Source organism: Ovis canadensis, chromosome 8 (genome assembly GCF_042477335.2).
Source record: "Ovis canadensis isolate MfBH-ARS-UI-01 breed Bighorn chromosome 8, ARS-UI_OviCan_v2, whole genome shotgun sequence".
NCBI lineage: Eukaryota > Metazoa > Chordata > Mammalia > Artiodactyla > Bovidae > Ovis > Ovis canadensis.
In genome coordinates this window covers 61,009,756-61,032,893 of record NC_091252.1, presented here as the reverse complement: position 1 = coordinate 61,032,893, position 23,138 = coordinate 61,009,756, and the positions used below count along the sequence as shown (strand labels likewise).

Below are 23,138 nucleotides of genomic sequence, written 5' to 3'. Positions count from 1 at the left end.
CTCAGTCGTGTCCGACTCTTAGCAACCCCATGGACTGCAGCCTACCAGGCTCCTCCGTCCATGGGATTTTCCCAGCAAGAGTACTGGAGTGGGGTGCCATTGCCTTCTCCGATGGGTTTCTGATACCTCCCACTAAAAGGAACCAAAAGGGACCCCAGTGTAAATCCCACCTAAGGTGAGCTCAGTGTATATCCTCTCTTTCTGCTCACTGGACACCTGACACTGAGCCCCTTGGTAGGTGGGCAGATGGTGCTGGGCCCTGCTGATCCAGCCCCCTCTGCTGCTTCCTAAAGACTGTTAGAGGGGGAAGGACTGCCTGAGATCCACAGGTCACCCTATCACTGGTTTGAGCCCATTCAATTTTGAATTATCAGTCTTTCTCCATTTCCCTCAAGGTCTTAGTTTTGAGAAACATAGCAGGACTTTTGAACTAGACTTTTTTGTTTGTTTATTTGGGGCATGTTAAAATATTAATTTTGAGATTTTACCTCCTTTCAGGTTATTTTTGCTAATATCAGATGTATATATGACAGGTTTATGGGTTTTTTTTTTAACCCTTCCTAGGGTTTCTTCAGAGAAAACTTTGAAGATAAACTCCTTCTTGATATATATATATATATTAGTAACTTGTTATCACTGGAATCAAAGGCGAAAAATGATCTATTTTTGAACTTGTTGTATTTGTACATCACAAGTAAAAGGCATTTTTGTTCAGCTGCCCCCCCCAAAAAAAAAGAAAAAGAGATTTAATATCCTCAGTGGAAGCTGGAGTGAAATATTGGACCTCTCCTCTGAAGAATATTTTTCCATCAGGGTTTCAGAAACTGTTCCTGTAATGTCAAATGATTGGAAGTAAGAAGCATTTCCTTTAAAAATCAGGTGTCTGATGGGCAGGTCAGTTAGATATAAGAAGTTTGTAACTACCAGCCAATCATTTGGTTTTTTGAAAACTAGAAGTTTGGTGGAGTAAGTACAGCATTGCCATTCTCAAGTTGAACAATCTCAAATCTTTATACGAAAACAGTAATAATTTTCCTTGTGTGCTTGATGATGAAAGGTCACTGAGGGAAAAATGGACAGAATATTTAAGGGCAAACATTTAATAAATATGAAAAATGGATTTCTCACCCCATCATCTAATTGCTAGACACTATTTAATAGCTTATTAGGGGCTTCCCTGCTGGCTCAGTGTTAAAGATTCTGCCTGCCAATATAGGAGATGTAGGTTTGATTCCTGGGTCACAAAAATTTCCTGGCAGAGGAAATGGCAACCCACTCCAGTATTCTTGCCTGGGAAATCCCATGGACAGAAGAGCCTGGTGGGCTATAGCCTTTGGGGTCCCAAAACAGTCGGACTAAGCAACAACAACAATAGTTTATTAGATCCTAAGAGAACTGTGGTATTGGAGAAGACTCTTGAGAGTTCCTTGGACTGCAAGGAGATCCAACCAGTCCATTCTGAAGGAGATCAGTCCTGGGATTTCTTTGGAGGGAATGATTCTGAAGCTGAAACTCCAGTACTTTGGCCACCTCATGCAAAGAGTTGACTCATTGGAAAAGACTCTGATGCTGGGAGGGATTGGGGGCAGGAGGAGAAGGGGACGACAGAGGATGAGATGGCTGGATGTCATCACTGACCCAATGGGCGTGAATCTGAGTGAACTCCGGGAGTTGGTGATGGACAGGGAGGCCTGGCATGCTGCAATTCATGGGGTTGCAAAGAATTGAACACGACTGAGTGACTGAGTGACTGAACTGAACTGAACTGAAGAGAGGACAGACTAACATTAATTCATGATTATTAGAAACCAATACTGACACTTGCAGGAAGAAGTTTGTTAAAAATTATACTCTATCTTTTCTAGGTTGAAACACTGTAACTTCCTGTCATTTAGATAGTGAACCGGGTCTCACGTGATCACAGGCTTGGGCTCACATGATAAAAATAAATAATCCAAAGAACCTCCTTCATGCCAGAAAAATATTTCAGAGCTAGAGGAAAAAGAGAAGACCCGGTCTGTGCAGCCTGGGGTTTCTGTAGCTTACATTATAGGGTGTGTGTGCGCTCAGTCCTGTCCAACTCTTTGTAACTCCATGGACTGTGGCCCACCAGGCTTCTCTGTCCAGGGGATTTTCCAGGCAAGAATACTGGAGTGGGTTGCCTTTTCCTGCTCCAGGGAATCTTCCTGATACAGGGATCAAACCCTTGGCTCTTGTGTCTGCTGCACTGGCAGGCAGATGCTTTGCCACTAGCACCACCTGGGAAGTTTACATTATATCCATATGCAAACACAGTCCTTCAGGATACTTAACAAGTAAGAAGTAATGATAACCTCTTTATTCAGAATCCAGTAGTTAGGCTGACTTTAAAGCGGCTCTGTAGGGCTTTCTTTTTGGTGGGTATGAGTTTATGACAGAAAGTATAAGTTTTTCCAAACTTTTAATCACTATTGACCCTATATTATGTGTTGCATGCTTTATCTCAAGCGTCACAAACGACTCTTTCGAGACAGATGAAAAACTTGAGGGTAAGGAGAAAGACAACTTGCCTGTGATCATGCAGTTTACAAATAATGAAGACCAAAGACAGGTTTTGTCAATGACCACATTCTTAGCCAGTAAATTCCTCTTAATGAAAGAAGTAGCAACGAGGAAACTAGAAGATTCTAGATTTTGTGGCTGTAACTCACTTAAAAAAAAATGAAATGCTTCACAAATTTGCATATCATACTTGGTCAGGTTGCATGTTAATCTTCTCTGTATCATTTTGATTTTAGTGTATGTGCTACAGTAGTGAGCACTGTAACTCACACTTACCTTGGCTGAAAAAAGAGAGACCAAAAACAGTTGATTGGCACTACAAATAAACCCACGCAATTTATTAGACCTGACCCCTAGTGAGACTTTCCTTATCTTCCTTCAATCATTAAACTTTGACACGCTTAATTAATGGATACATATGTCAGCTGGGCTTATTGCATATGAAAAATGCTCAGGAACAAACAAAAAATAATATGTTGTTCCCAGGAGCAAGTAAGAGATTATTGATTATGATACGTGAGAGTTCACTCAGGTGCTTCACTGTAGTTGAGGGAGAGAAAAGAAAATCAGGTTGGTGAAATACAGCTCCAGTAAAGAGGTGGATATTCTCCCTGCTTTTGACAAACTCGATTTATGAGTATAGATCTGGGCCACAGGGTTGGCCACCCAGCAACCACACAAAACCATCTGTGCTTACCTAGTAACTGCTCAGAATAACCTAATTCTCCTGTTTTCAAAGCTAACAATATGAGACACAAAAGGAAAACATACAGAATTGAAAGCGATTACAGGGAGATGGAATCTTTGCCAGTGCTAGACTTAACATTTTGGCAAAGCTTTCTCTAATTAGCTAAGATCCCATCTTATAGGATAGAATATTTTGCACAATAATTTTGAATACACTATTATTTTTAACCATCATTGCTTATAAATTCATTAAGTAAAGAAATTTGAATGTGGAACTACATGCTGTCTTCATGGCAACATCCCAGCCCTCTCCAGCTACTCAGCATCCTTCCCTGGTTTCTCTACCTCTGCTCACATCTTACAACTGGGACCACAGAAAGTCCTTTCACTCCCCTATTTATCTGTCTTTCACTGGCCTTTCTTTTCCTCTCTCCTTGTTCTCTTGGCCTCAGCCATCATGTCTTGGAGTTGGTCCTGCATCTATATGACCAGCTCACATTTCCCTCAGATTCCAGGAAGTTTGTTCCATCACTGTGTTTAACACCTTTATTTATCCATATGTTTACTTGCGTCTTTTCAAATTCATGACAATGGCCTAGACTAGGCTTGCTGTTGTCTTTTGAAGATGCCAAGCACACTCCCACCTCCAGGCCTTTGCATCTGCTGCTTTCTCTGTTTGAAACACTGTTTCCCTTCATATGCATGGCTGGCTTCCTTGCCTCCTTCATGTCTTTATCTAATGTCAGTGAGAACTTCCTGACCACCCCCTTTAAAACTGCAACACAAACTACCTCAGACCCCTGCATTCCCTGTTCCCTCTCCCTGCCTTACTCTTCTCCATAGCAATTACAACTTCTAAAACATACGTGTTGCTTACATATTTTGTTTACTGCATATCTCTCCATGCAAGATTGGAGAAGGAAATGGCAACCCACTCCAGTGTTCTTGCCTGGAGAATCCCAGGGATGGGGGAGCCTGGTGGGCTGCCGTCTATGGGGTCACACAGAGTCAGACAAGACTGAAGCAACTTAGCAGCAGCAGCAGCTCCATGCAAGCTTCCGAGGGCAGGAATTTTTTATCTAATAAAGAAAGCTGAGCGCTGAAGAATTGATGCTTTTGAACTGTGGTGTTGGAAAAGACTCTTGAGAGTCCCCTGGACTGCAAGGAGATCCAACCAGTCCATCCTAAAGGAGATCAGTCCTGGGTGTTCATTGGAAGAACTGCTGTTGAGGCTGAAACTCCAATACTTTGGCCACATGATGCAAAGAGCTGACTCATTTGAAAAGACCCTGATGCTGGGAAAAATTGAGGGCAGGAGGAGAAGGGAACGACAGAAGATGAGATGGTTGGATGGCTTCACTGACTCAATGGACATGGGTTTGGGTGGACTCTGAGAGTTGGTGATGGACAGGGAAGCTTGGCATGCTGTGGTTCATGGCGTTGCAAAGAGTTGGACACAACTGAGTGACTGAACTGAACTGAACCCATTTAATCTTTTTTTTAAATTGGAATATAATTGCTTTATAATGTTATATTAGTTTCTAATGTACAGTGAAATGAATCAGCTATATACATACATATATCCCCATCCTTTTGAGCCTTCTTCCCTCCCCATCCCCATCCCACTCTGCTAGGTCATCACAGAGCACCAAACCTAGCTCCCTGTGCTTTATAGCAGCAGCAGCTGCTGCCGCCGCTATGTCACTTCAGTCGTGTCCGACTCTGTGCGACCCCATAGATGGCAGCCCAACAGGCCCCCCCCCCCCCCGTCCCTGGGATTCTCCAGGCAAGAACACTGGAGTGGGTTGCCATTTCCTTCTCCAATGCGTGAAAGTGAAAAGTGAAAGGGAAGTCACTCAGTCATGTCTGACTCTGAGTGACCCCAGGGACAGCAGCCTATCAGGCTCCTCCATCCACGGGATTTTCCAGGCAAGGGTACTGGAGTGGGTTGCCATTCCCACTGTTAAATGCTCATCTTTCACCTCAAGCCACAGTCTCATTGAGAACCACCTGCAGGCATCATTTACCTATATATGAATCATAGTGATTAGCCAGTGTTTAACAGAGTAGACACTAGAAACTCTGTATGAACTATTTGAATGAAATGTGAGTACATAGTGGAAGCTTCATGTTGTGTGATAGGATAGAATTCTTCAACAGGACTCAGGGAAAAGACCTGGGTTCAATAAGGGCACAATTTATGCTTATTTTTGTTCATAATTCAGACCCAGTTGTAGGCCCACTGAGGGAAACCTACCATATAGCCCTTAGTCTAAACCAGCACAGACTGTGCTGTATTCATAAAGCTGGTCTCAGTCACATGTGACAAATGAGTCCCCCAGTCCCACACCCAGCATCACACCTACCCACTCCGACTTCTGGGCTGGGCAACTACCAGGCTATAAAATAGAATTGTTACTTATATAAGCAAATTAAAATAAAGATAATTGGTAGGAGAAGAGGGAAGGATGTGGGAGGAATAATTCCATAAATTTTGCCTTATTTTATTCATCATATTAGATTTCATTTCATTTCACCTTAAAATCTATAGAAATGTGCTTAAAAGCACAAATGTGACTCTATCAGCATAGTTTTTAAATTTTGTTTAATTTTATTTCTTTCTTTTAATCTTTAATATTATTTTTTATTTTGGCTGCAGTGAGTCTTCACCTTCATTGCGGCATCCAGTCTCAGTCTTTGTGGCCCTTGGGCTTCTTTAGTTGTGACATGAGGACTTAGTTGCCCTGTAGCATGTGGAATCTTAGTTTGCCCACAGGGATTGAACCCACTGCATTGGAAGGCAGATTCTCAACCACTGGACCGCCAGGGAAGTCCCTGTCTTGGCAAACTTTTATTGTATGTTAATGCTTTTCTTCTTTGCTGGCTCCCCCTTCCTCACCTACCCCCCACCTTTTTGCCTTAGGGAGCCCATGTTAACAGTCTACCATAATTCTCTTCCTTCTCATACAAGCATATAAGAAAGCTATTAATCGTATAGACATGTGTGAATTTGTAATTATTTTATAAAAACTGGATTTTTATGCACTCCTTGGCATCTTGCATTTCACAGTCATAATTCCTTGATAACTAACCCCGCTGAATCAACTAATAAGTAGGTTCTAATAGGTAGATTCTTTGTACAGGCTGCATAAAATTTCCCCATCTTATTTATACAGGATAGATTCCCTAGAGTGAAATTTCTGGGTCAGAGTATATTTGTATTTATAATTTTAATACTGTTGCCAGATGTTATATTACTAAAAGGCTACAATGTATATTTTCACCTGCAGTAAATGAGAGAAGCCTTTGCCCTGCATTCCCACCAGCAGTAGGTATTATTGGGCTTTCAATTTCCATCTGTCTGAGTTATAAAATAACATCTTGATGTTACTTAAATTTGCATCTCTGAATCATTAGTGAGTTTTAGGATCTTCGTACGGCTACAACCTATCTGACTTTTCTCTTCAATGAATTGTTTGTTCATGCTTTTTGATTATATCTCTATTGAGGTCTTTTGGCAACTTGTCTTGATTTGCGGGAGGTCTTTGAATATTATAAATATTAAACATTTGTCTATTCTCTGTATTGCAGATATTTTCCCATGGCTTTCATTTGCATTTTGACTTAGTTTATAGTATCTTTTGCCATATTTACATAATCAAATATCCTATCTTTTCTTTAACAGTCCCTGGATTTGCAGTCATGGGTAAGGTATCTCCAGCCCCAAGATTTTTCAGATAAGCACCAGGATTTTGTTGTAAGATACTGATATTTTTATATTAAATTTTTAACTGATTTGAATTTTTTTCCTTTAAGATGCAGATAAAGGTGGAAGTACAAGTTGATTTTTCACACAGCCAGTTGTACCAGCAACATTTATTCAATAATTCATCATTTCTCCCTGAGCTGAGGTACAGTAAGCCCCCTACATATGAACCATCAAGCTGCAGACTTTCAAATATTCGAACATGCGTTCACATGTCCATTCATGTAGGTTAGCTCATGTGTCTGGCATACACGGTCACATGCATGCATCCTCTACAAGCAGTTGTGCTTTTGTGTTCTTTACAGAGTAGTTCAGTATCTTTATTTCAAGCTCAGGATGTCCAGAAGCAAGCATAAAGGCAGCAGTGAAATAGCTGTATTGCTAAGTAGTGCCAGCTGCTGTACTGTACTTTTCAAGGGTCTATAGTAATCAATGAGGAGATAATGAAGAGAAGAAACCCAAGGGTATTACCAAAGTGAAAAGATGAAGATTGGAGGAGCCAACAAAAGAAAATGGAGAAAAATGGCTAGTGAAGTAAGAAGAAAATGCAGGAGAACGTGGAATCCTATAAGCCAAATGAAGAATGTGTCTAGAATGATGAGATGATAAACTCCGCCAAGTACTGATGATGAGACAAGATGAAGATTTAGAACTGTCCAGTGAATTTACCAATATGGAGGTCACTGGTGACCTAAGGAAGAGAACCTTTGGTCATATGTATGACATAAGAGAAGATTTAAAAATTTAAATAGCACAAACTTGTGAGTAGCCTCTAAAAACAGAAGTGATAAATTCATTAAAATTAGTGTTATATTTACATTTGGATTGTTAACTGTAATTTTATTTGTAATTTTATTTGTAAGCTTTATTTTTTCATTGTCAATTAGCAAGAGATCATTCTGTTTCTTTATCTCGATTTTTTTCATTTTTCCAATTAACAAGAGCTAAAAGGCATCTTCGTCTCATATTAAACACTTTGTGGTTCTCCATAGGTGTTTGTTGAATAAGTATGTATCTCACATTCTAACACTAACTAGCAAAGGTTACCCTCATTGAATCAACATACTAACAGAATGACAGGGGTCAAGATCACAAATGGTCTCCTTAAATGAAAAAAGTATATCTTTTACAAAGATAAAATCAAGATCTCAGCTGATGACTGTGCTAAATGATAAAGTAAAATAATATTAATTCTAGTCCAGAGTCCTAACTCCAACTTAAATAATGCTTGAAAGTTTCTAGTTAGGCATGAAGGGAGAAAAAAAATGTCACCTACAACAGATGGCTCTACCTTATGACATTTTCATCAAAGCACCAACTGTCCTTTAAAAGCTTAGTTTTCAATTTTGATTTATATATTTAAAAGATCAGTAGCAGGAGAAATAATAGGCCAGGGAAATAATACAACCCCAACATAGCTTTTGTTAGAAAGTATATTTATGTGAGAGTTGCATATTAGATGGAGATGAAACCTGAAAGAAAAAGGAGCAGAAGAAACTATTGTAAGAGAGAATATTCACAGTTCCAGTTCAGTGGGCTTGGTGAATAAAGAAACAATTGCGAATTCTCTTGAAGCATCTCATTCCTCAAGCCATTGTGAAGGATTTACCCGATTCCTTTTATAAAAAGTAGAATTAAATTAGATTTTCAAAGCTACACCAATATTGTCTCACATAGAGTTCCTTGATTACAGATTTAAACACATCTAAAATTCAGAGTAAACATTCCCACCCACTTACACGATGACCAGGCTGCAACCATAGCACAAGATGCCACATTTCTGAGAACTGGCCTCAAAAATGGGAACAAACTGACCCTGGAACTGAAGACTGCTGCTGCTAAGTCGCTTCGGTTGTGTCCAACTCTGTGCGACCCCATAGATGGCAGCCCACCAGGGTCCCCTGTCCCTGGGATTCTCCAGGCAAGAACACTGGAGTGGGTTGCCATTTCCTTCTCCAATGCATGAAAGTCAAAAGTGAAAGGGAAGTCACTCAGTCGTGTCCATCTCTTAGCGACCCGATGGACTGCAGCCTACCAGACTCCTCCGTCCATGGGATTTTCCAGGCAAGAGTACAGGAGTAGGTTGCCAGTGCCTTCTCTGGAACTGAATAACTGTGCTTAAAACAATTGATGCTGACCAGACCACCACATGACCAATTTCAATTTGACTGTCAGCTGACTGTGCTGTTTCTGCATGTAGCCCCCTCCCTCTGCCTATGAAAGCTCTTATCCACTGATGCCCAGTGTGGGGGAAGTTGGCCTTTGGACAGGAGTCCCCCTCCACCTCCCCAGGTTGCCAGCATTTGAAATAAAGCACACTTTCCTTTCCACCAACCTGGCCTCTTTATTGACTTTAGAGCAACACGCAGCTGGTCATCATGTAATTAACCCTTTCCACCTGCTGGGGCTTTCAGTATTTATAAGACAGCTCACAGGATATGGCTCAGAATATTATCCACAGCCCTTGAGGAGGAACTAAAAGTCCTTGACTCTGCTTAATGACTAAACTAATATTATTTTGTCCTGTTTGACTGTGTTCCTTTGCTTCTGCATTTTCTCACTTCTCTGATTAAACTTACTCTTTGGCTAAAGTTTTTCTACAGACAAAAGGCAGGTGGAGGACACAGGTGGTGAAGGATCATAGGATCCTGCTCCATTTTACTATAAGAAAGTTCACATTATCTTTCAATTTTAACAATGATCTTTTTTAAAAAGTATGTTTTGAGTCATCTGGATTACTTTCTCATTACCAAGACTGCCCTATAATTCAGTGCTTGCATTTGTGTTTGCCTTTCCTGGTGGCTCAGATGGTAAAAGAATCTGCCTGCAACGTGGAAGACCGGGGTTCGATTCCTAGGTTGGGGAGATCCCCTGAAGAAGGGGATAGCAACCAACTCCAGTATTCTTGCCTAGAGAATCCCATGGACAGAGGAGCCTGGCAGACCACAGTCCATGGGGTCACAAAGAGTTGGGTACGACTAAAGTGATGAACATTTTACAATCCTATGGTGCCTAAGGACTACCTGTAACCACGGTCTTTATCTTACACATGTGGTGGGTAACAAGCGTGACCACCATTCTGTTGGCATATTCTAACATCAAAAGACTAGTTTGGTTTTGCTTACCAGATGAAAACATTTTTTCCCTTTACAATTTAAAGATATTTTTAACAAGACAAGACTTTATCTCCTTAATTTACTTATTAAACTGAAGTTGGTTTAATGATAAGAAATGTAGTAAAGCATCGTGATGTACATACATGCTCAGTAGCTCCGTCGAGTCTGACTTTTCGCAACCCCATGGTCTGTAGCCTGCCAGGCTCCTCTGTCCATGGGCTTCTCCAGGCAAGAATACTGAAGTGGGTTGCTGTTTCCTCCTCCAGGAGATCTTCCTGACCCAGGGATCAAAACCATGTCTCCTGCACTTAGGCATTGCCAGTGAATTCTTTACTGCTGAGTCACTGGGGAAGCCCCATCAAAATGTATTCCTTGGGCTAATGGGAAGAAAATAGATAGAAATGTAATGTTATAAATGATTCAATGGATAACAAGGAAGGTTTTATGGTACTCCAGTGGCACTGGGAAACAACGTGGTTTGAATAGAGAATAGAGTTCCTAGAATTCCAGTATCACAAAGCAGATTGAACTGAACTTAAAACAAAACAAACAACAACAAAAAAGAAATAAATAACACTGTGGCATCAGAGTCAAATGCACTTTGCCAAGAAACATGTTGCTTACATATATACACTGTTAAAATAAATGCAGCAACCAAAACTCAGAGAAGTCTTTTGGTTGAAAAAAGCTTTCTAAATCTCCAATATTGGGATATACTATAAATGTATAGGTCCATTTGAAATGAAAACATGTTCTGAAAGGGCATCAATATCAATAAAAGTAAGGACTCCAATGATGTTCCACTACATTGAAGGTCAAAGGAATCCAATCCACAAATGACATCTAAAATATTTTTATATTAAATTCAATGTTATAAATTTTGTCTCAACAAAGAAATTTTTCATACTAAATTGATAATTAGTCTCCATCTCAGTTTTATAAATGTACATACTTTTCTCTATTATCATAACAGAGTTTAAGTCAACACTGAAAGTGCAAGGAATTTGGCCTTTCAGGGAGGCCTGGGCTTTAATTCAGTTTGAGAAACCCTAAACAGATACTATCTAAAATGTTTTCCAGCTATACTTTTCTACATCTCTGACCTTTTAGCATCATCACCATGGACCCCATTGCCAGCCAGTATCTTGCACAAGCATGCTGACAGGGATCATGAAAAGAAACTGAGATTCAAAAAAAGTAATCTGTCATCACAACTGAGATACTATCACAAAGCAATTGATGCTAAGACTCTCAGGTCATTTTCCTATAGAAAAGAGAACATGGATACATATTGGTTGGCATCTAATTCATCTACTTCATTCAAAAGGTATTATCCTAAAGAGAACTATTTTATAAACAAAGCAATTTTCCCTAAAATGAGACTGAGTGGAAAGTTAATATAGCTTATTCATAATTCCAAACTGTTTATCAAACACCCACCATTGAAAACAAATTATCCAGATATATGTTATCTAAAATTTTCAGAGAGCACAGCAAGAGGCAGGCAGGATTCTGACCTTGCTGGGCATGATTGCTCATGCTGGATCTCTTCTTGCTATCACAGCTTAGCAGTCCATCTAAATGAAATTCACATTTCCAGTGCTTATAAGTTTCCAGAGCTTCTAAGTCAAAGTTCTCTTTGACCAAGGAGAATTGAAATTTGTATTGCTTATTGCTCTTGTCTCAATATATGACTATCTTTGGTGATCCTTACTAGTTTAAAAAATTTTTTATTCCTCTTAATGCCAATAAATGAATAAACATATCCAGTTTTTTAGCACTTAGGAAGCACTTGCAGTAATGCTTCTGCCTTTTAAAATTAAATGGAAACTTTGTGTAGAGAAAGAGATATTTACCACCCACATGATGATCAGTTTCCCTGGTGGCTCAGAGGGTAAAGAATATGCCTGCAATGCAGGATACCCAGACTCGATGCCTGAGTGGGGAAGATCCCTTGGAAAAGGGAATGACAACCCACTCCAGTATTCTTGCCTGCAGAACTCCATGGGCAGAGGAACCTTGTGGGCTACAGTCCATGGGGTCGCAAAGAGTCAGACATGACTGAGCAACTAACACACACACACACAATTGAATTCAGCATGAATTAGATTGTTTGCAACGTCTACCAATAGATTTTGCTGAACAAAAAACAAAACAAACAAACAAAAAAGCTTTGTGAACTTCTGAGGTTGGGTTTGCTGTCTGTCTGTGTGCTGAGGATGAGACGCACTGAACACAGAGACAAACGAAAAGAGAAACAGACCTGGATTCAACAGCTGTCTTAGGCTTAGCTTCCTCTATAGCAAACTCTGGGTTTTCTGTTTCACCACAGCGATTTTGAGAAAATTATAATGCATGATATACATGAAGTATCTGCTACAAAGTACTCAATATGTTATCTTTATTTTTCAATACTATCATTACTACTATGAGAATTATCATTATTAGCACAATACTTGGCACTGAGTCTTTCTTGAATAAATCTTAATTCTCATCCATTTGACTCAGGGTACAAGAATCACTCGTGTGTGTGTGTGTGTGTGTGTGTGTGTGTGTGTTGCTATTTTTTTTTATTGTAGTCTAGTTGCTTTACAAAGTTGTATTAGTGTCTGCTGTACAACTAAGTGAAACAGGTATATGTTTACATATATCCCCTCTTTCTGGATTTCCTTCCCATTTAGTTCACCACAGAGCACTGAGTAGATTTCTCTGTACTCTATAGTTGATTCTCATCAGTTACCTATTTTACACATAGTATCAATAGTGTATATATGTCAACCTCAATCTCCCAATTCATCCCACCCCCACTTGTCCCCCTCCCAGTATCCATACATTTGTTCGCTTACAGAGTGAAGTAAGCCAGATATGTGTATATAATGCATATATGTGATATCTAGAAAAATGTTAGAGATGATCTTAGTTGCAAAGCAGAAATAGAGACACAGACATAAAGAATCACTCTTTTGCTATTTAGGACATGGCAGTCAATAAGTTCAAAGGTCAGCTAAGGCATTTCTAACCCTTCCCACATCTCCTCTGCTTAACCTGGGCCCACTCAGTGCAAGTTAAACTCCCATTGTATAGAAATATCAGTTCCCCTTAGGGTCCTTGAAGACTTTGTGTTTCCTCCTCCACTCATCCTCCTCCTTGCATGAAGATTAATGTAATTAAATTTGTATAACTCTTTATAATTTAAAAAGTTCATTCACCTACAGTACTGCATTTAATTCCTAGAATGTCTCTGTTCTTTTTATCTCTGTTTCACAAATGAGAAAATTAAGGCTCAAAGAAATAATAACCCAATAATAATAACAGATAACATTTGTTTCAGGCACTGTGCTGAGTATTTTCTAGCCATTACTCAGCAAATCCTCAAAGCAATTCTAGTGGTATGATAGGCACAATTCTGGAATGGCTGGCAAGCCCCTCTGCCCAGCCCTTCTCCCGCATCTCTTGTATGTATTTTTTTCACATTCATTTATTTGGCTGCACCAGCTCTTAGTTGCGGCCTGCAAACTCTTAATTGTGGCATGTGGGATCTAATCAGGGATCAAACCTGGGAGCCTTGCGTGAGGAGCGTGGAGTCTTAGCCACTGGACCCAGGAAGGAAGGGAAGTCCCCCAGGTACATACTTCGTACAGTCCTTGCTACTGTGAATCTGGAAGCTTTGTCCTGGAAGGAATTAAAAGCAGCCCTAGCCTTTTGTTCTGGTCCCCTGCCTGTCACCTTAAAATCTAAAAACTGAAGGATTAACAGCTGTGACAGCCCATCTAGAAGCTTCCCCACTGGGCTGGTACCTATGCCTTTTCTATCATTAAAACTTTTCTGATATTAACACTGATGAAAAAGACTCACCAAATGTCCATGATATCCACTGGTGTCCTTTGTGGGAAATGTATCCTTTGGGTTTTCCTCAGTAAAACATAACATGTATATGGTTCCCAGGCCAGCAGGCTCATATTCACCAGGCCTCTCTGGGATTACACCATGCATATGCCTAGATGACCAAAAATGTCAGGACCCAGGAGGCGGAGTTTAAGGCCCTGGCTTTTGGCAGAACACCTATTGTTTTCAGACCACCAGGCTTCCGACATTCTCCCCATAATGTCAAGCTGATGTCTGCTATTCCTTGTAGAAGTTAGTGTCATACAGCAGAGGAAATAGCAGGTTTAACTTGCGGTGACACTTTTCCAGGGTGGGCTAAACATGGACAGAGGAAGCGAAAACAGCAATTCAGGACCAAGTAATATATCACATACTCTAAACACCACTAAGAAAGAGGAGATTAAAAAGTCACCTAGCAGCCAATACCCATATATTGAATTCTGCAGGCCAGAATGCTGGAGTGGGTAGCCTTTCCCTTCTCCAGGGCATCTTCCCAACCCAGGAATCAAATCCAGGTTTCCAGCATTGCAGGCGGATTCTTTACTGCTTAGCCACAAGGGAAGCCCATGAATACTGGAGTGGGTAGCCTCTCCAGCAGATCTTCCTGACCCAGGAATTGAACCAGTCAAGGCTATGGTTTTTCCAGTGGTCATGTATGGATGTGAGAGTTGGACTGTGAAGAAAGCTGAGTGCAGAAGAATTGATGCTTTTGAACTGTGGTGTCGGAGAAGACTCTTGAGAGTCCCTTGGACTGCAAGGAGATCCAACCAGTCCATTCTGAAGGAGATCAGCCCTGGGATTTCTTTGGAGGGAATGATGTTGAAGCTGAAACTCCAGTACTTTGGCCACCTCATGCTAAGAGTTGACTCATTGGAAAAGACTTTGATGCTGGGAGGGATTCGGGGCAGGAGGAGAAGGGAATGACAGAGGATGAGATGGCTGGATGGCATCACTGACTCGATGGACGTGAGTCTGAGTGAACTCCGGGAGTTGGTGATGGACAGGGAGGCCTGGCGTGCTGCAATTCATGGGGTCGCCAAGATCTCGGACATGACTGAGCGACTGAACTGAACTGAACTCCCGCATTGCAGGTGGATTCTTTACTGCTTAGCCACAAGGGAAGCCCATGAATACTGGAGTGGGTAGCCTCTCCAGCAGATCTTCCTGACCCAGGAATTGAACCAGGGTCTCCTGCACTGCAGGAGGATTCTTTATCGGCTGAGCTACCAGGGAAGCCCTATCCATATGTCATTGAGTCTCATACCATAGATCTACTATAGCTTATGCCCTTTCTCAGAGAAGAGACTCCTGCTCTTTTCTATATTCGCTTGCTCTTTTATGCAAAACTCTAGCAAGTGGAATACAATATATTATTTCTGTGGAAGATGGGAAGGGAGGAGGGAGGGACTTGAGCCAGAAAAGACCACCTGGTCATCTTCTTGTAAGAGGAGTAGAGTGGCTTTGTGTGTCAATGAGCAAATATCAAGTTTCAGATTCAGATAAGGGAGAAAGACTCATGGGGATTCTAGAAGGGGTAAAGCCCTGGCAAAAGTCACTCCTGGTGCTTCCGCTTCAGGCTAAAAATATGTAGAGCCACCCACCTAGAGGTTAAAGAAAGTCATGAACAAGAAACAACCCAACAGATGGATCATTAATTAAAGTTCACTCAGTGTGGAGGATGTACTAAAGCATGATAGCCAGTGGGATGCTGGTAGACTGGTTCTCAAAAGCCAAATAGACGCAAAGGCCCCGAAAACCAGAAACCAAAACAAATAAATGACAACAAACCACCCTCCCCCCCCATCAAACTAACCCAAAACAGAAAGCCTTAATTTTAGCATTTGCTGACTTCTAGTGTAAATGCTACTACCACTATGGCTGATTTCAAGCTACTAATAGTTTAACAATCAGCTTGCAAAGTTCTGAATATTTAACAGACTCAGACTCTTCTCTGCTCAGTTTTTAAAAGCCAGTTCCTGCTCCCCACTGCAAGAAATGGTAATATGATGGTCCATGCCTTATATTTAAAAACTGAAGTGAAAGTAAAAGTTACTCAGTTGTGTCTGACTCTTTGTGACCCCATAGACGACACAGTCCATGGAATTCTCTAGGCCAGAATACTGAAGGGGGGTAGCCTTTCCCTTCTCCAGGGGATCTCCCCAACCCAGGGATTGAACCCAGGTCTCCCGCACTGCAGGTGGATATTTTACCAGCTGAGCCACGAGGGAAGCCCAAGAATACCAGAGTGGGTAGCCTATCCCTCCTCCAGTGGATCTTTCCGATCCAGGAATCAAATTGGTGTCTCCTGCATTGCAGGCAGATTCTTTACCAACTGAGCTATCAGGGAACTAAAAGACATATTCAAAAACTTATACATTTTTTCCATCAAAACAAAAGTATTTCTAAAACAAAATAAAAATATTTCTCAGAGAAGTCAGTTCTCTGAAATCTGAACACTGGCTGTCCATGCTGATTCAGGCCCCCAGGTTGTCAAGAGGAAAGACATATGGGGCACAAGTAATATTCAAAGATTTCAAAACTGAGTGAATACAGCAATCCACAGATTTAAGAAACCAACAAATCCCAAGAACTTAAAAAATAAACAAAAACTACACACAGATAGATGCACTGCGTTGAAATTACAGAACTTAAAAGCAGCCTAAGCAGCTAGAATTTTAAAAACTGACTTATCAACAGCAACCATAGATGCCAAGAATCAGTGAAATAATTTCTTCAAATATGTGGATCGAAACTGACAAGTAACCTAGAACATCCAACCCAAGAATGAAAGGAAGGAAGGGTGGAAGGAACAAAGGAAGGCGGGAAAGAATGGAAAAGGGAGGGGGGAGCAGAGCGAAAGAAGAAAGAAGATACTTCTAAGAATTAGGGCAAAATAAGATGTTTCAGACTAACAAAAACTGAGAAACTGGCACCAATGGCTGTTCTTCAAAGAAAATTCTAAAGTTTGTACTTTACTGAGAAAGAAAACCACCTCAGATGAAAGATCTAAGACACAAAAAGGAAAAAATTTCCCTTTGGGAAGATTTTTCAAGACCATCCCAAACATAGCTACTGTCTGTTTTCTGCTTGCACACACATGACAATCATACCCACAAATCCAGTGAACATAGGGACCACCATGTCTGAATCTTTTCTTTAGTGATGGAACCAGCCCCTGAAATTCAATATGATTTGTGTCTTACTATCTTGACCAGTGGCTGGAGTGGGGCAAGAAAGCAGATTCAGATGTTTTCCTCGGCCTTTCCCAGGATAACTCTGAACCTACTCTCCAAGAACCTAATTGGGGGGCAGGCAGGGGAGAAGGGGAAGGTTGATTAAAAAGAGCCCTGGACTGCAAGGCAGTTCTGAGAAATTTCAGCGAGGCTAATGGTAAGGCCCTGAGCTAAGATTCTTCCTGAGGGCAGCCCTTTGTAGGACGGTTATGCTTCCTACACTGCGCTCAGTCACCAGCTGGGGGCTGGGTGGAGGAGGCAGAGCCTGGTGTGGTTGACCCAGAGGTGTGATCACAGGGCTTGTCCACCACCAGCCACGCTTGTCCAGGTGGGTTCTCTAGAAGGACTTCTGAGCACAGCACTTGAAGCTCTCCACAGAGAAGAAACGGCACGTGTGTTCTAAGACAGGGGTCCCCAGCCTCCAGAATCTCACGCCTGATGATCCGAGGTGGAGCTGATGTAATAACAATAGAGATAAAGTACACAGTAAATGTAATGTGCTTGAATCATCCCCAAACCATCCTCCCCACCCCCATCCAGAGAACAATTGTCTTCTAGGAAACCGGTCCCTGGCCAAAAAGGTTGGGGACCACTGTTCTAGGTACCAGAATATTTGCAGCACAGTGTTTATAATAACCCCAAACTGGAAACAACTCAGATGTCCATCAACAGGAGGGTTGATGAACACATGTGTCATGAGCACACAGTGGAACGCCATTCAGCCATGAGTGGACCACTGGGCACCCACAAGGATGCATCTCATTAGTAATGTTGGAATGAATAAAGGAGGTCAGAGGGGAAAAGGGATACATTGTTTCCATTTCTATAAGTTCAAATATAAGTAAAATTAAATGATATATTCTAAATGACAGTCTCTTGAATTCAGTCACTCAGTGGTCTGGTCAGCAGCATCTGGACTGTTTCAAGCACAATTAGTCTTCAGTTTCAGGGTCGGTTTGAGGCTCCTTTGAGGCCAGTTCTTGGAACTGCAGCAGCTTTTGCCATGGCTACAGTCTGGTCATCACATAGTTAACTTTTTCCACCTGGTGAGGGTTTCAGTATCTACAGAACAGTTCACAGGATATGGCCCAGAATATTCTCTAGAGCCCTTGAGGAGGAACTAACTGTCCCTCACTTTGCTAAATGACTAAACTATCATCATTTTGTCCTGTTTGGCTGCTTTTCCTTTACTTCTGCATTTTCTCATTTCTCTTAAGTTTATTCCTTGGCTACAGTTTTTCTACAGACAAAAGGCAGAAGGACATGATGCGGGGATGAGGGGAGATGGGAGTATCTGTCCTGGGAAGGCCCCATAGGGTCCTGCTCTGTGTCAGGAATAAGTACTACAAACCATCACAAATTATTTTTTTAAACATGTGGCACAACAATATATTAAAATGGCATGAAATGACCAAAGGAACAAAAGCAAGAAGGAAAAAAAAGAAAGATCAGGCTATCAATCATGGTGATTGCAATGACCTGGTCATATCCCCGCTTTGGAAACACCATTTCTCTAGTTCAAAGAAAACTAATCATTCTTTTTTTTTAAGGTTTTGCCTACACATTGCCACTGGGTGGTGCTCCCAGTCCACGGTAGCATCTTGGAACTGCAGGGAGCAAATTAAAAAGCAGGCAGCTGCTGACTGGTTTTCAGACATATGAACAAAACATTTAAAATATTTTTTCTCTTGTATTGATGTATAAAGAAGCACAAACACCGAGGGAAGGAAGTGGCTATGTTTAGAAAGAACAAAAGCATCTTTGCAACTGTGAAAAACAAAACAAAACCATCCAACTAGGAAAGAGGCTGCTGAAACAACTTTCCAGAGATCAATAATGTTCAATCTCCTTTGACTGAGGGCATGACTGGCAGCTTACAATAATGACAGAATCAAAGTCCTTGCACAGAGGGTTGTTTTTTTTTTAATCAGCTTTTCTAGTTGCACAGAGGCCTCCTCTGCAGCTACATTTTGCATGTGTACACTGTGTGGACTTGTGCATCTTACATTAAACACGTTCCTACAAAAAAGGCCAAGGGTTGCCCTTGGGGCCCAGACATCTGTCTGGCTCCAGCAACTCTCCCCTTGGGAAAATCAAATATAAAATGCTATTCAAACAACCAATTATTGCACTGCTTTAGATAAGGCGACTTGCACTTTCCCCCATTTGTCAAACCCCTGAAAGAAAGGGTTGCAAACCAGAAGAGGAAAGAGTAGTGAGCTTTTCATTATCTACAGAGCCTGTGCTGAAAGGTCATTTGATGAAAAGAAGATGGGAATCAAGTGTATCTTGACTGGCTCTAGCATTTTCTTTTTTTTCTTTTTTTTTTTAGCATTTTCTTTTGTAGCTATGCTAATATTTTTCCAATGTTCAGTTTCCTTTTATTGTACAGATTTATCTAATACATGCTTAACAAAATGTAGTTGGGTAATACTAAAATAGCTGGTAGTGTCAGGCAATTTAAAAAAAATTGACACTTAATAAGCTTGTACATGCCAGGTGCTGAACAATTTACCTCTTCACTCCCTTTAATACAACAACCCTATGAGGAAGGAATTATTATCTCCACTTTGCAAGTATGGAAATGAAGCCATATCAAGGTTATGTAACTTGCACAAGGATGGATGGCTCGGAAATGCGGTGCCTGACTCAGATAAATCTCTGCACCAAAGTGCATGCTGTTCCTTTTCTACGAGAACATTTAACTGAGATTTCAGGGTGTCCTAGTTAAAGAACTCAGTCTCAGGGAAGGTGTCCTGGTTAAGAGCTACCTTTCTGGCCCTGCCCCATTTGTCCTTGGGTTCCACAGAGCAGTACTGCAATCTGAGGATGAAAGAAGACCATATCCCAGCTTCCCAAAGGGATATTTCACCCCTAAGCATGTCATAAGTTCAGCATGTCGGCATGCCCTCTGCAGCCAGTGGAAAGTCTCATCAGACAGTTGGGATTCTGCAGACCTCCATTTCCATCCCATGGCAGTGACTGGAGAGTACTCCAAATCTTACTACTTGTAAGACGTGGGGCATGTTACTTACCCTCATTTCTGTTCTTAAAACTTCAAATCACAAATAATAACAATACCTACCTCAAAGGTTTTTGTGAGAATTAAATGAGCTCACTTGGTAGATAATGCGTTTCCCAGGGGACGCTAGTAGTAAAGAATCCACCTGCCAATGCGGGAGCTGTAAGAGATTTGGGTTCAATCCCTGGTTCAGAAAGATCCCCTGGAAGAGAAAATGGCACCCTACTTCAATATTCTTGCCAGGAAAATCTCATGGACAGAGGAACCTGATGTGTTACAGTCCATGGGGTCACCAAGAGTGTAACACAACTGAGGGTCTGAGCACATGTATGTATATAATGTTTCTAACAGTGCCTGGCACAGGCTATGAGCTAAAAGATGTTGATTATGACCATTATCATTAATTCAGCAGCTCAAGATTTGCACCCCTTTTTAAATCGCAACCTTTCTTTCGCTGCCACCACACGTACTACTAATCTACCATGAAAGTATACATACTACTGGTCTACCAGGAAAGCATTTTCACTTCCAGGTCCCTCCCTCTCCAAAGAACCTAGCAGTTGGCTGGCAGACTATTGTCACTATAATGTCACTAGGTTTATGACACTCTCCATAATTAAAAAAGATTTTTTAACCGTAACTCTACGTTTTCTAGAAACTAAAGATCTGTATTCTTAGTCCACAGCCCAATACTTTCAACAGTCTGCTCCCAACCTATCTTTGCAAGCTTCTGTCCCCAGTTCGTCTCTCTTTATTCCAACCTCATTACCACCCTATGAGTTGTACACACTACTCCACACACATGCCAATATGCCCATTTCCATCTGTCAAAAGTTAACATGTGTTTAGCCATAGGTTAAATCTTACTCTTCCCTCAGCCTGAAGCAACTTTTTTTCTAGTAAGAATCCCCATAGTTTTCTCTTTTGCCCACTCATTTATTTCTCTACACTTATTCATGTGTTTTGCTGTTATCCACTTCTTTTTCTCAGACAGATTATAAGAAAATTGAAGGCAGTGATTGTTGAAATTGTATACACATCTCCTTCAATTTGTGAAGGGTCTATATCCAGATAAACCCAGCATAAGTTGAAAATATCAAAAGTCGAAAGCCCGTTTGATACACCTAACCTCACGAACATCACAGCTAGCTTCGCATACCTTAAATGTGCTCAGAACATTTACATAAGCCTACAGTTGGGCAAGTCATCTAACACAAAGCCTATTTTACCACAGGGTGTTGAATATATCATGTAATCTATTGAAAACTGTACTGAAAGTGAAAAAGAGGATGGCCGTAAGGGCACAGGATAGTTGTGAGCGTTATTAGTTACTTACCCTGGTGATCACCTGGCTGGCTGGGAGCTGGGGCACACTGCCTCTGCCCAGCATCCCAGCAGAGGATCATACCTCATTGCACCAGTCCTGGAAAAGACCAAAATTCAAAAGGTGAAGTATATTTTCTATTGAATGTGTATTTTCTTTTAAGTAAACTAGAGAAATGGATGCTTCCAGAGGAATATGGACCAGATTACTGCAATTACCATGACGGTTATCCTCACATCTGTGTATTAATTTCTGTAGCTAAAGGTCCTAAACTAGGATATGAGAAGCTCTGAAGCATTCTTTCAGGAGAACAAAGCTGGAGAGAACTTCCCTTTCAGCCTAACAGGAATCTTAATTTGTGGTCCTGAGAACCTGAAAATTAAAGTGGAAAGATCTAAGAAAGTGGGTGTGAGATGTTCAGTCTTTCTAGATTTCCTGAAGTAGTGAAGTACAGCTAGAAGTCCTAAAGAAAAATAGCAGCCTCACTGGCACCAAGTTCCAAGCAGATAAATTTTTCCTAAAGGTTCTAGTCAATGAAGGGGCTTCCCAGGTGGTGCTAATGGTAATGAACCCACCTGCCAGTGCAGGAGACATAAAGAGACATGGGTTCAATCCCTGGGTTGGGAAGATCCCCTGGAGGAGGGCATGGCAACCCACTCCAGTATTTTTGCCTAGAGAATCCCATGGTCAGAGGCTACAGTCCATGGGATCACAAAGAGTCAGGCACAATTGAAGCAACTTAGCAGGCACTAGTCAATGAAACATTCAGCAACCTCTTAGGGTATAAGAAAGTGTGCTATCACCAAGAAATATTAGGACTGACCAAGAAAGAATATACTTTATATGTGTGTGTGTGTGTATTTTTAAATGGTTTTAACAGTTTTGAATAAGGAGTTATTCTCTAATTAATTACCAGAGTCCCCTAATCAAAAAGTTTATAAAATAAAATGTGTGCTTGCTTAAATTTGCATTACTTCCCAGAGGTTTGATTTTGATCTTCCAAGCACTGATCACTCTGAAGAAAATACAGCAAGGGAGCCCATGTCTTGGAGTGTTTTTTGACACCTCATAATACCTGCATTGGTCATCCTGGGTGGGTAATACTGCATAAGCTCAATAGAATAAAGGTTAACTTTTTCTTCATGCTGTATATCCATTGCATGGATATATATGGGGAGCCCTGCTGCTCATGGTCACTATGGGACCCAAACTCATAGAGGTTCCATCATCTGGAACATTGCCCTGGAACAGTCCCTATGGAAGGCAAAGAGAATTCACCCCAGCCCAGAAGTGACAGGTCACTCTTTCACGCACAGCTCATTGACCAGAAGTGGTCACATGGCTCCACCTATCTTTAAGAGGATAAGTTTACCCCAGATGTCTTAGACACACTGCCCTGCATTTCTGCTCTAGTGGATATCAGTGTCCATGTCTTCTGGAAAAGGTATAGAAGACTCAACAATCTGCTTAAATAAGTCACATATGGGGAGAATTGAGAGTCCAAATGGATGACCTCAGTGTGTTGAATTCCTGGATCAGAGATTAAATTCCTTCCAAGCCACAT

General features: G+C 41.1%; 1 non-coding gene across 1 annotated transcript; it reads right to left on the bottom strand.

The window, feature by feature from the left end:
* Positions 1-2,694: 2,694 nt before the first annotated feature.
* Positions 2,695-2,801, bottom strand: LOC138445471 (U6 spliceosomal RNA). The gene has a single exon (XR_011258904.1). It is a non-coding gene; the product is annotated as a U6 spliceosomal RNA (small nuclear RNA).
* Between the last annotated feature and the right edge of the window lie 20,337 nt (positions 2,802-23,138).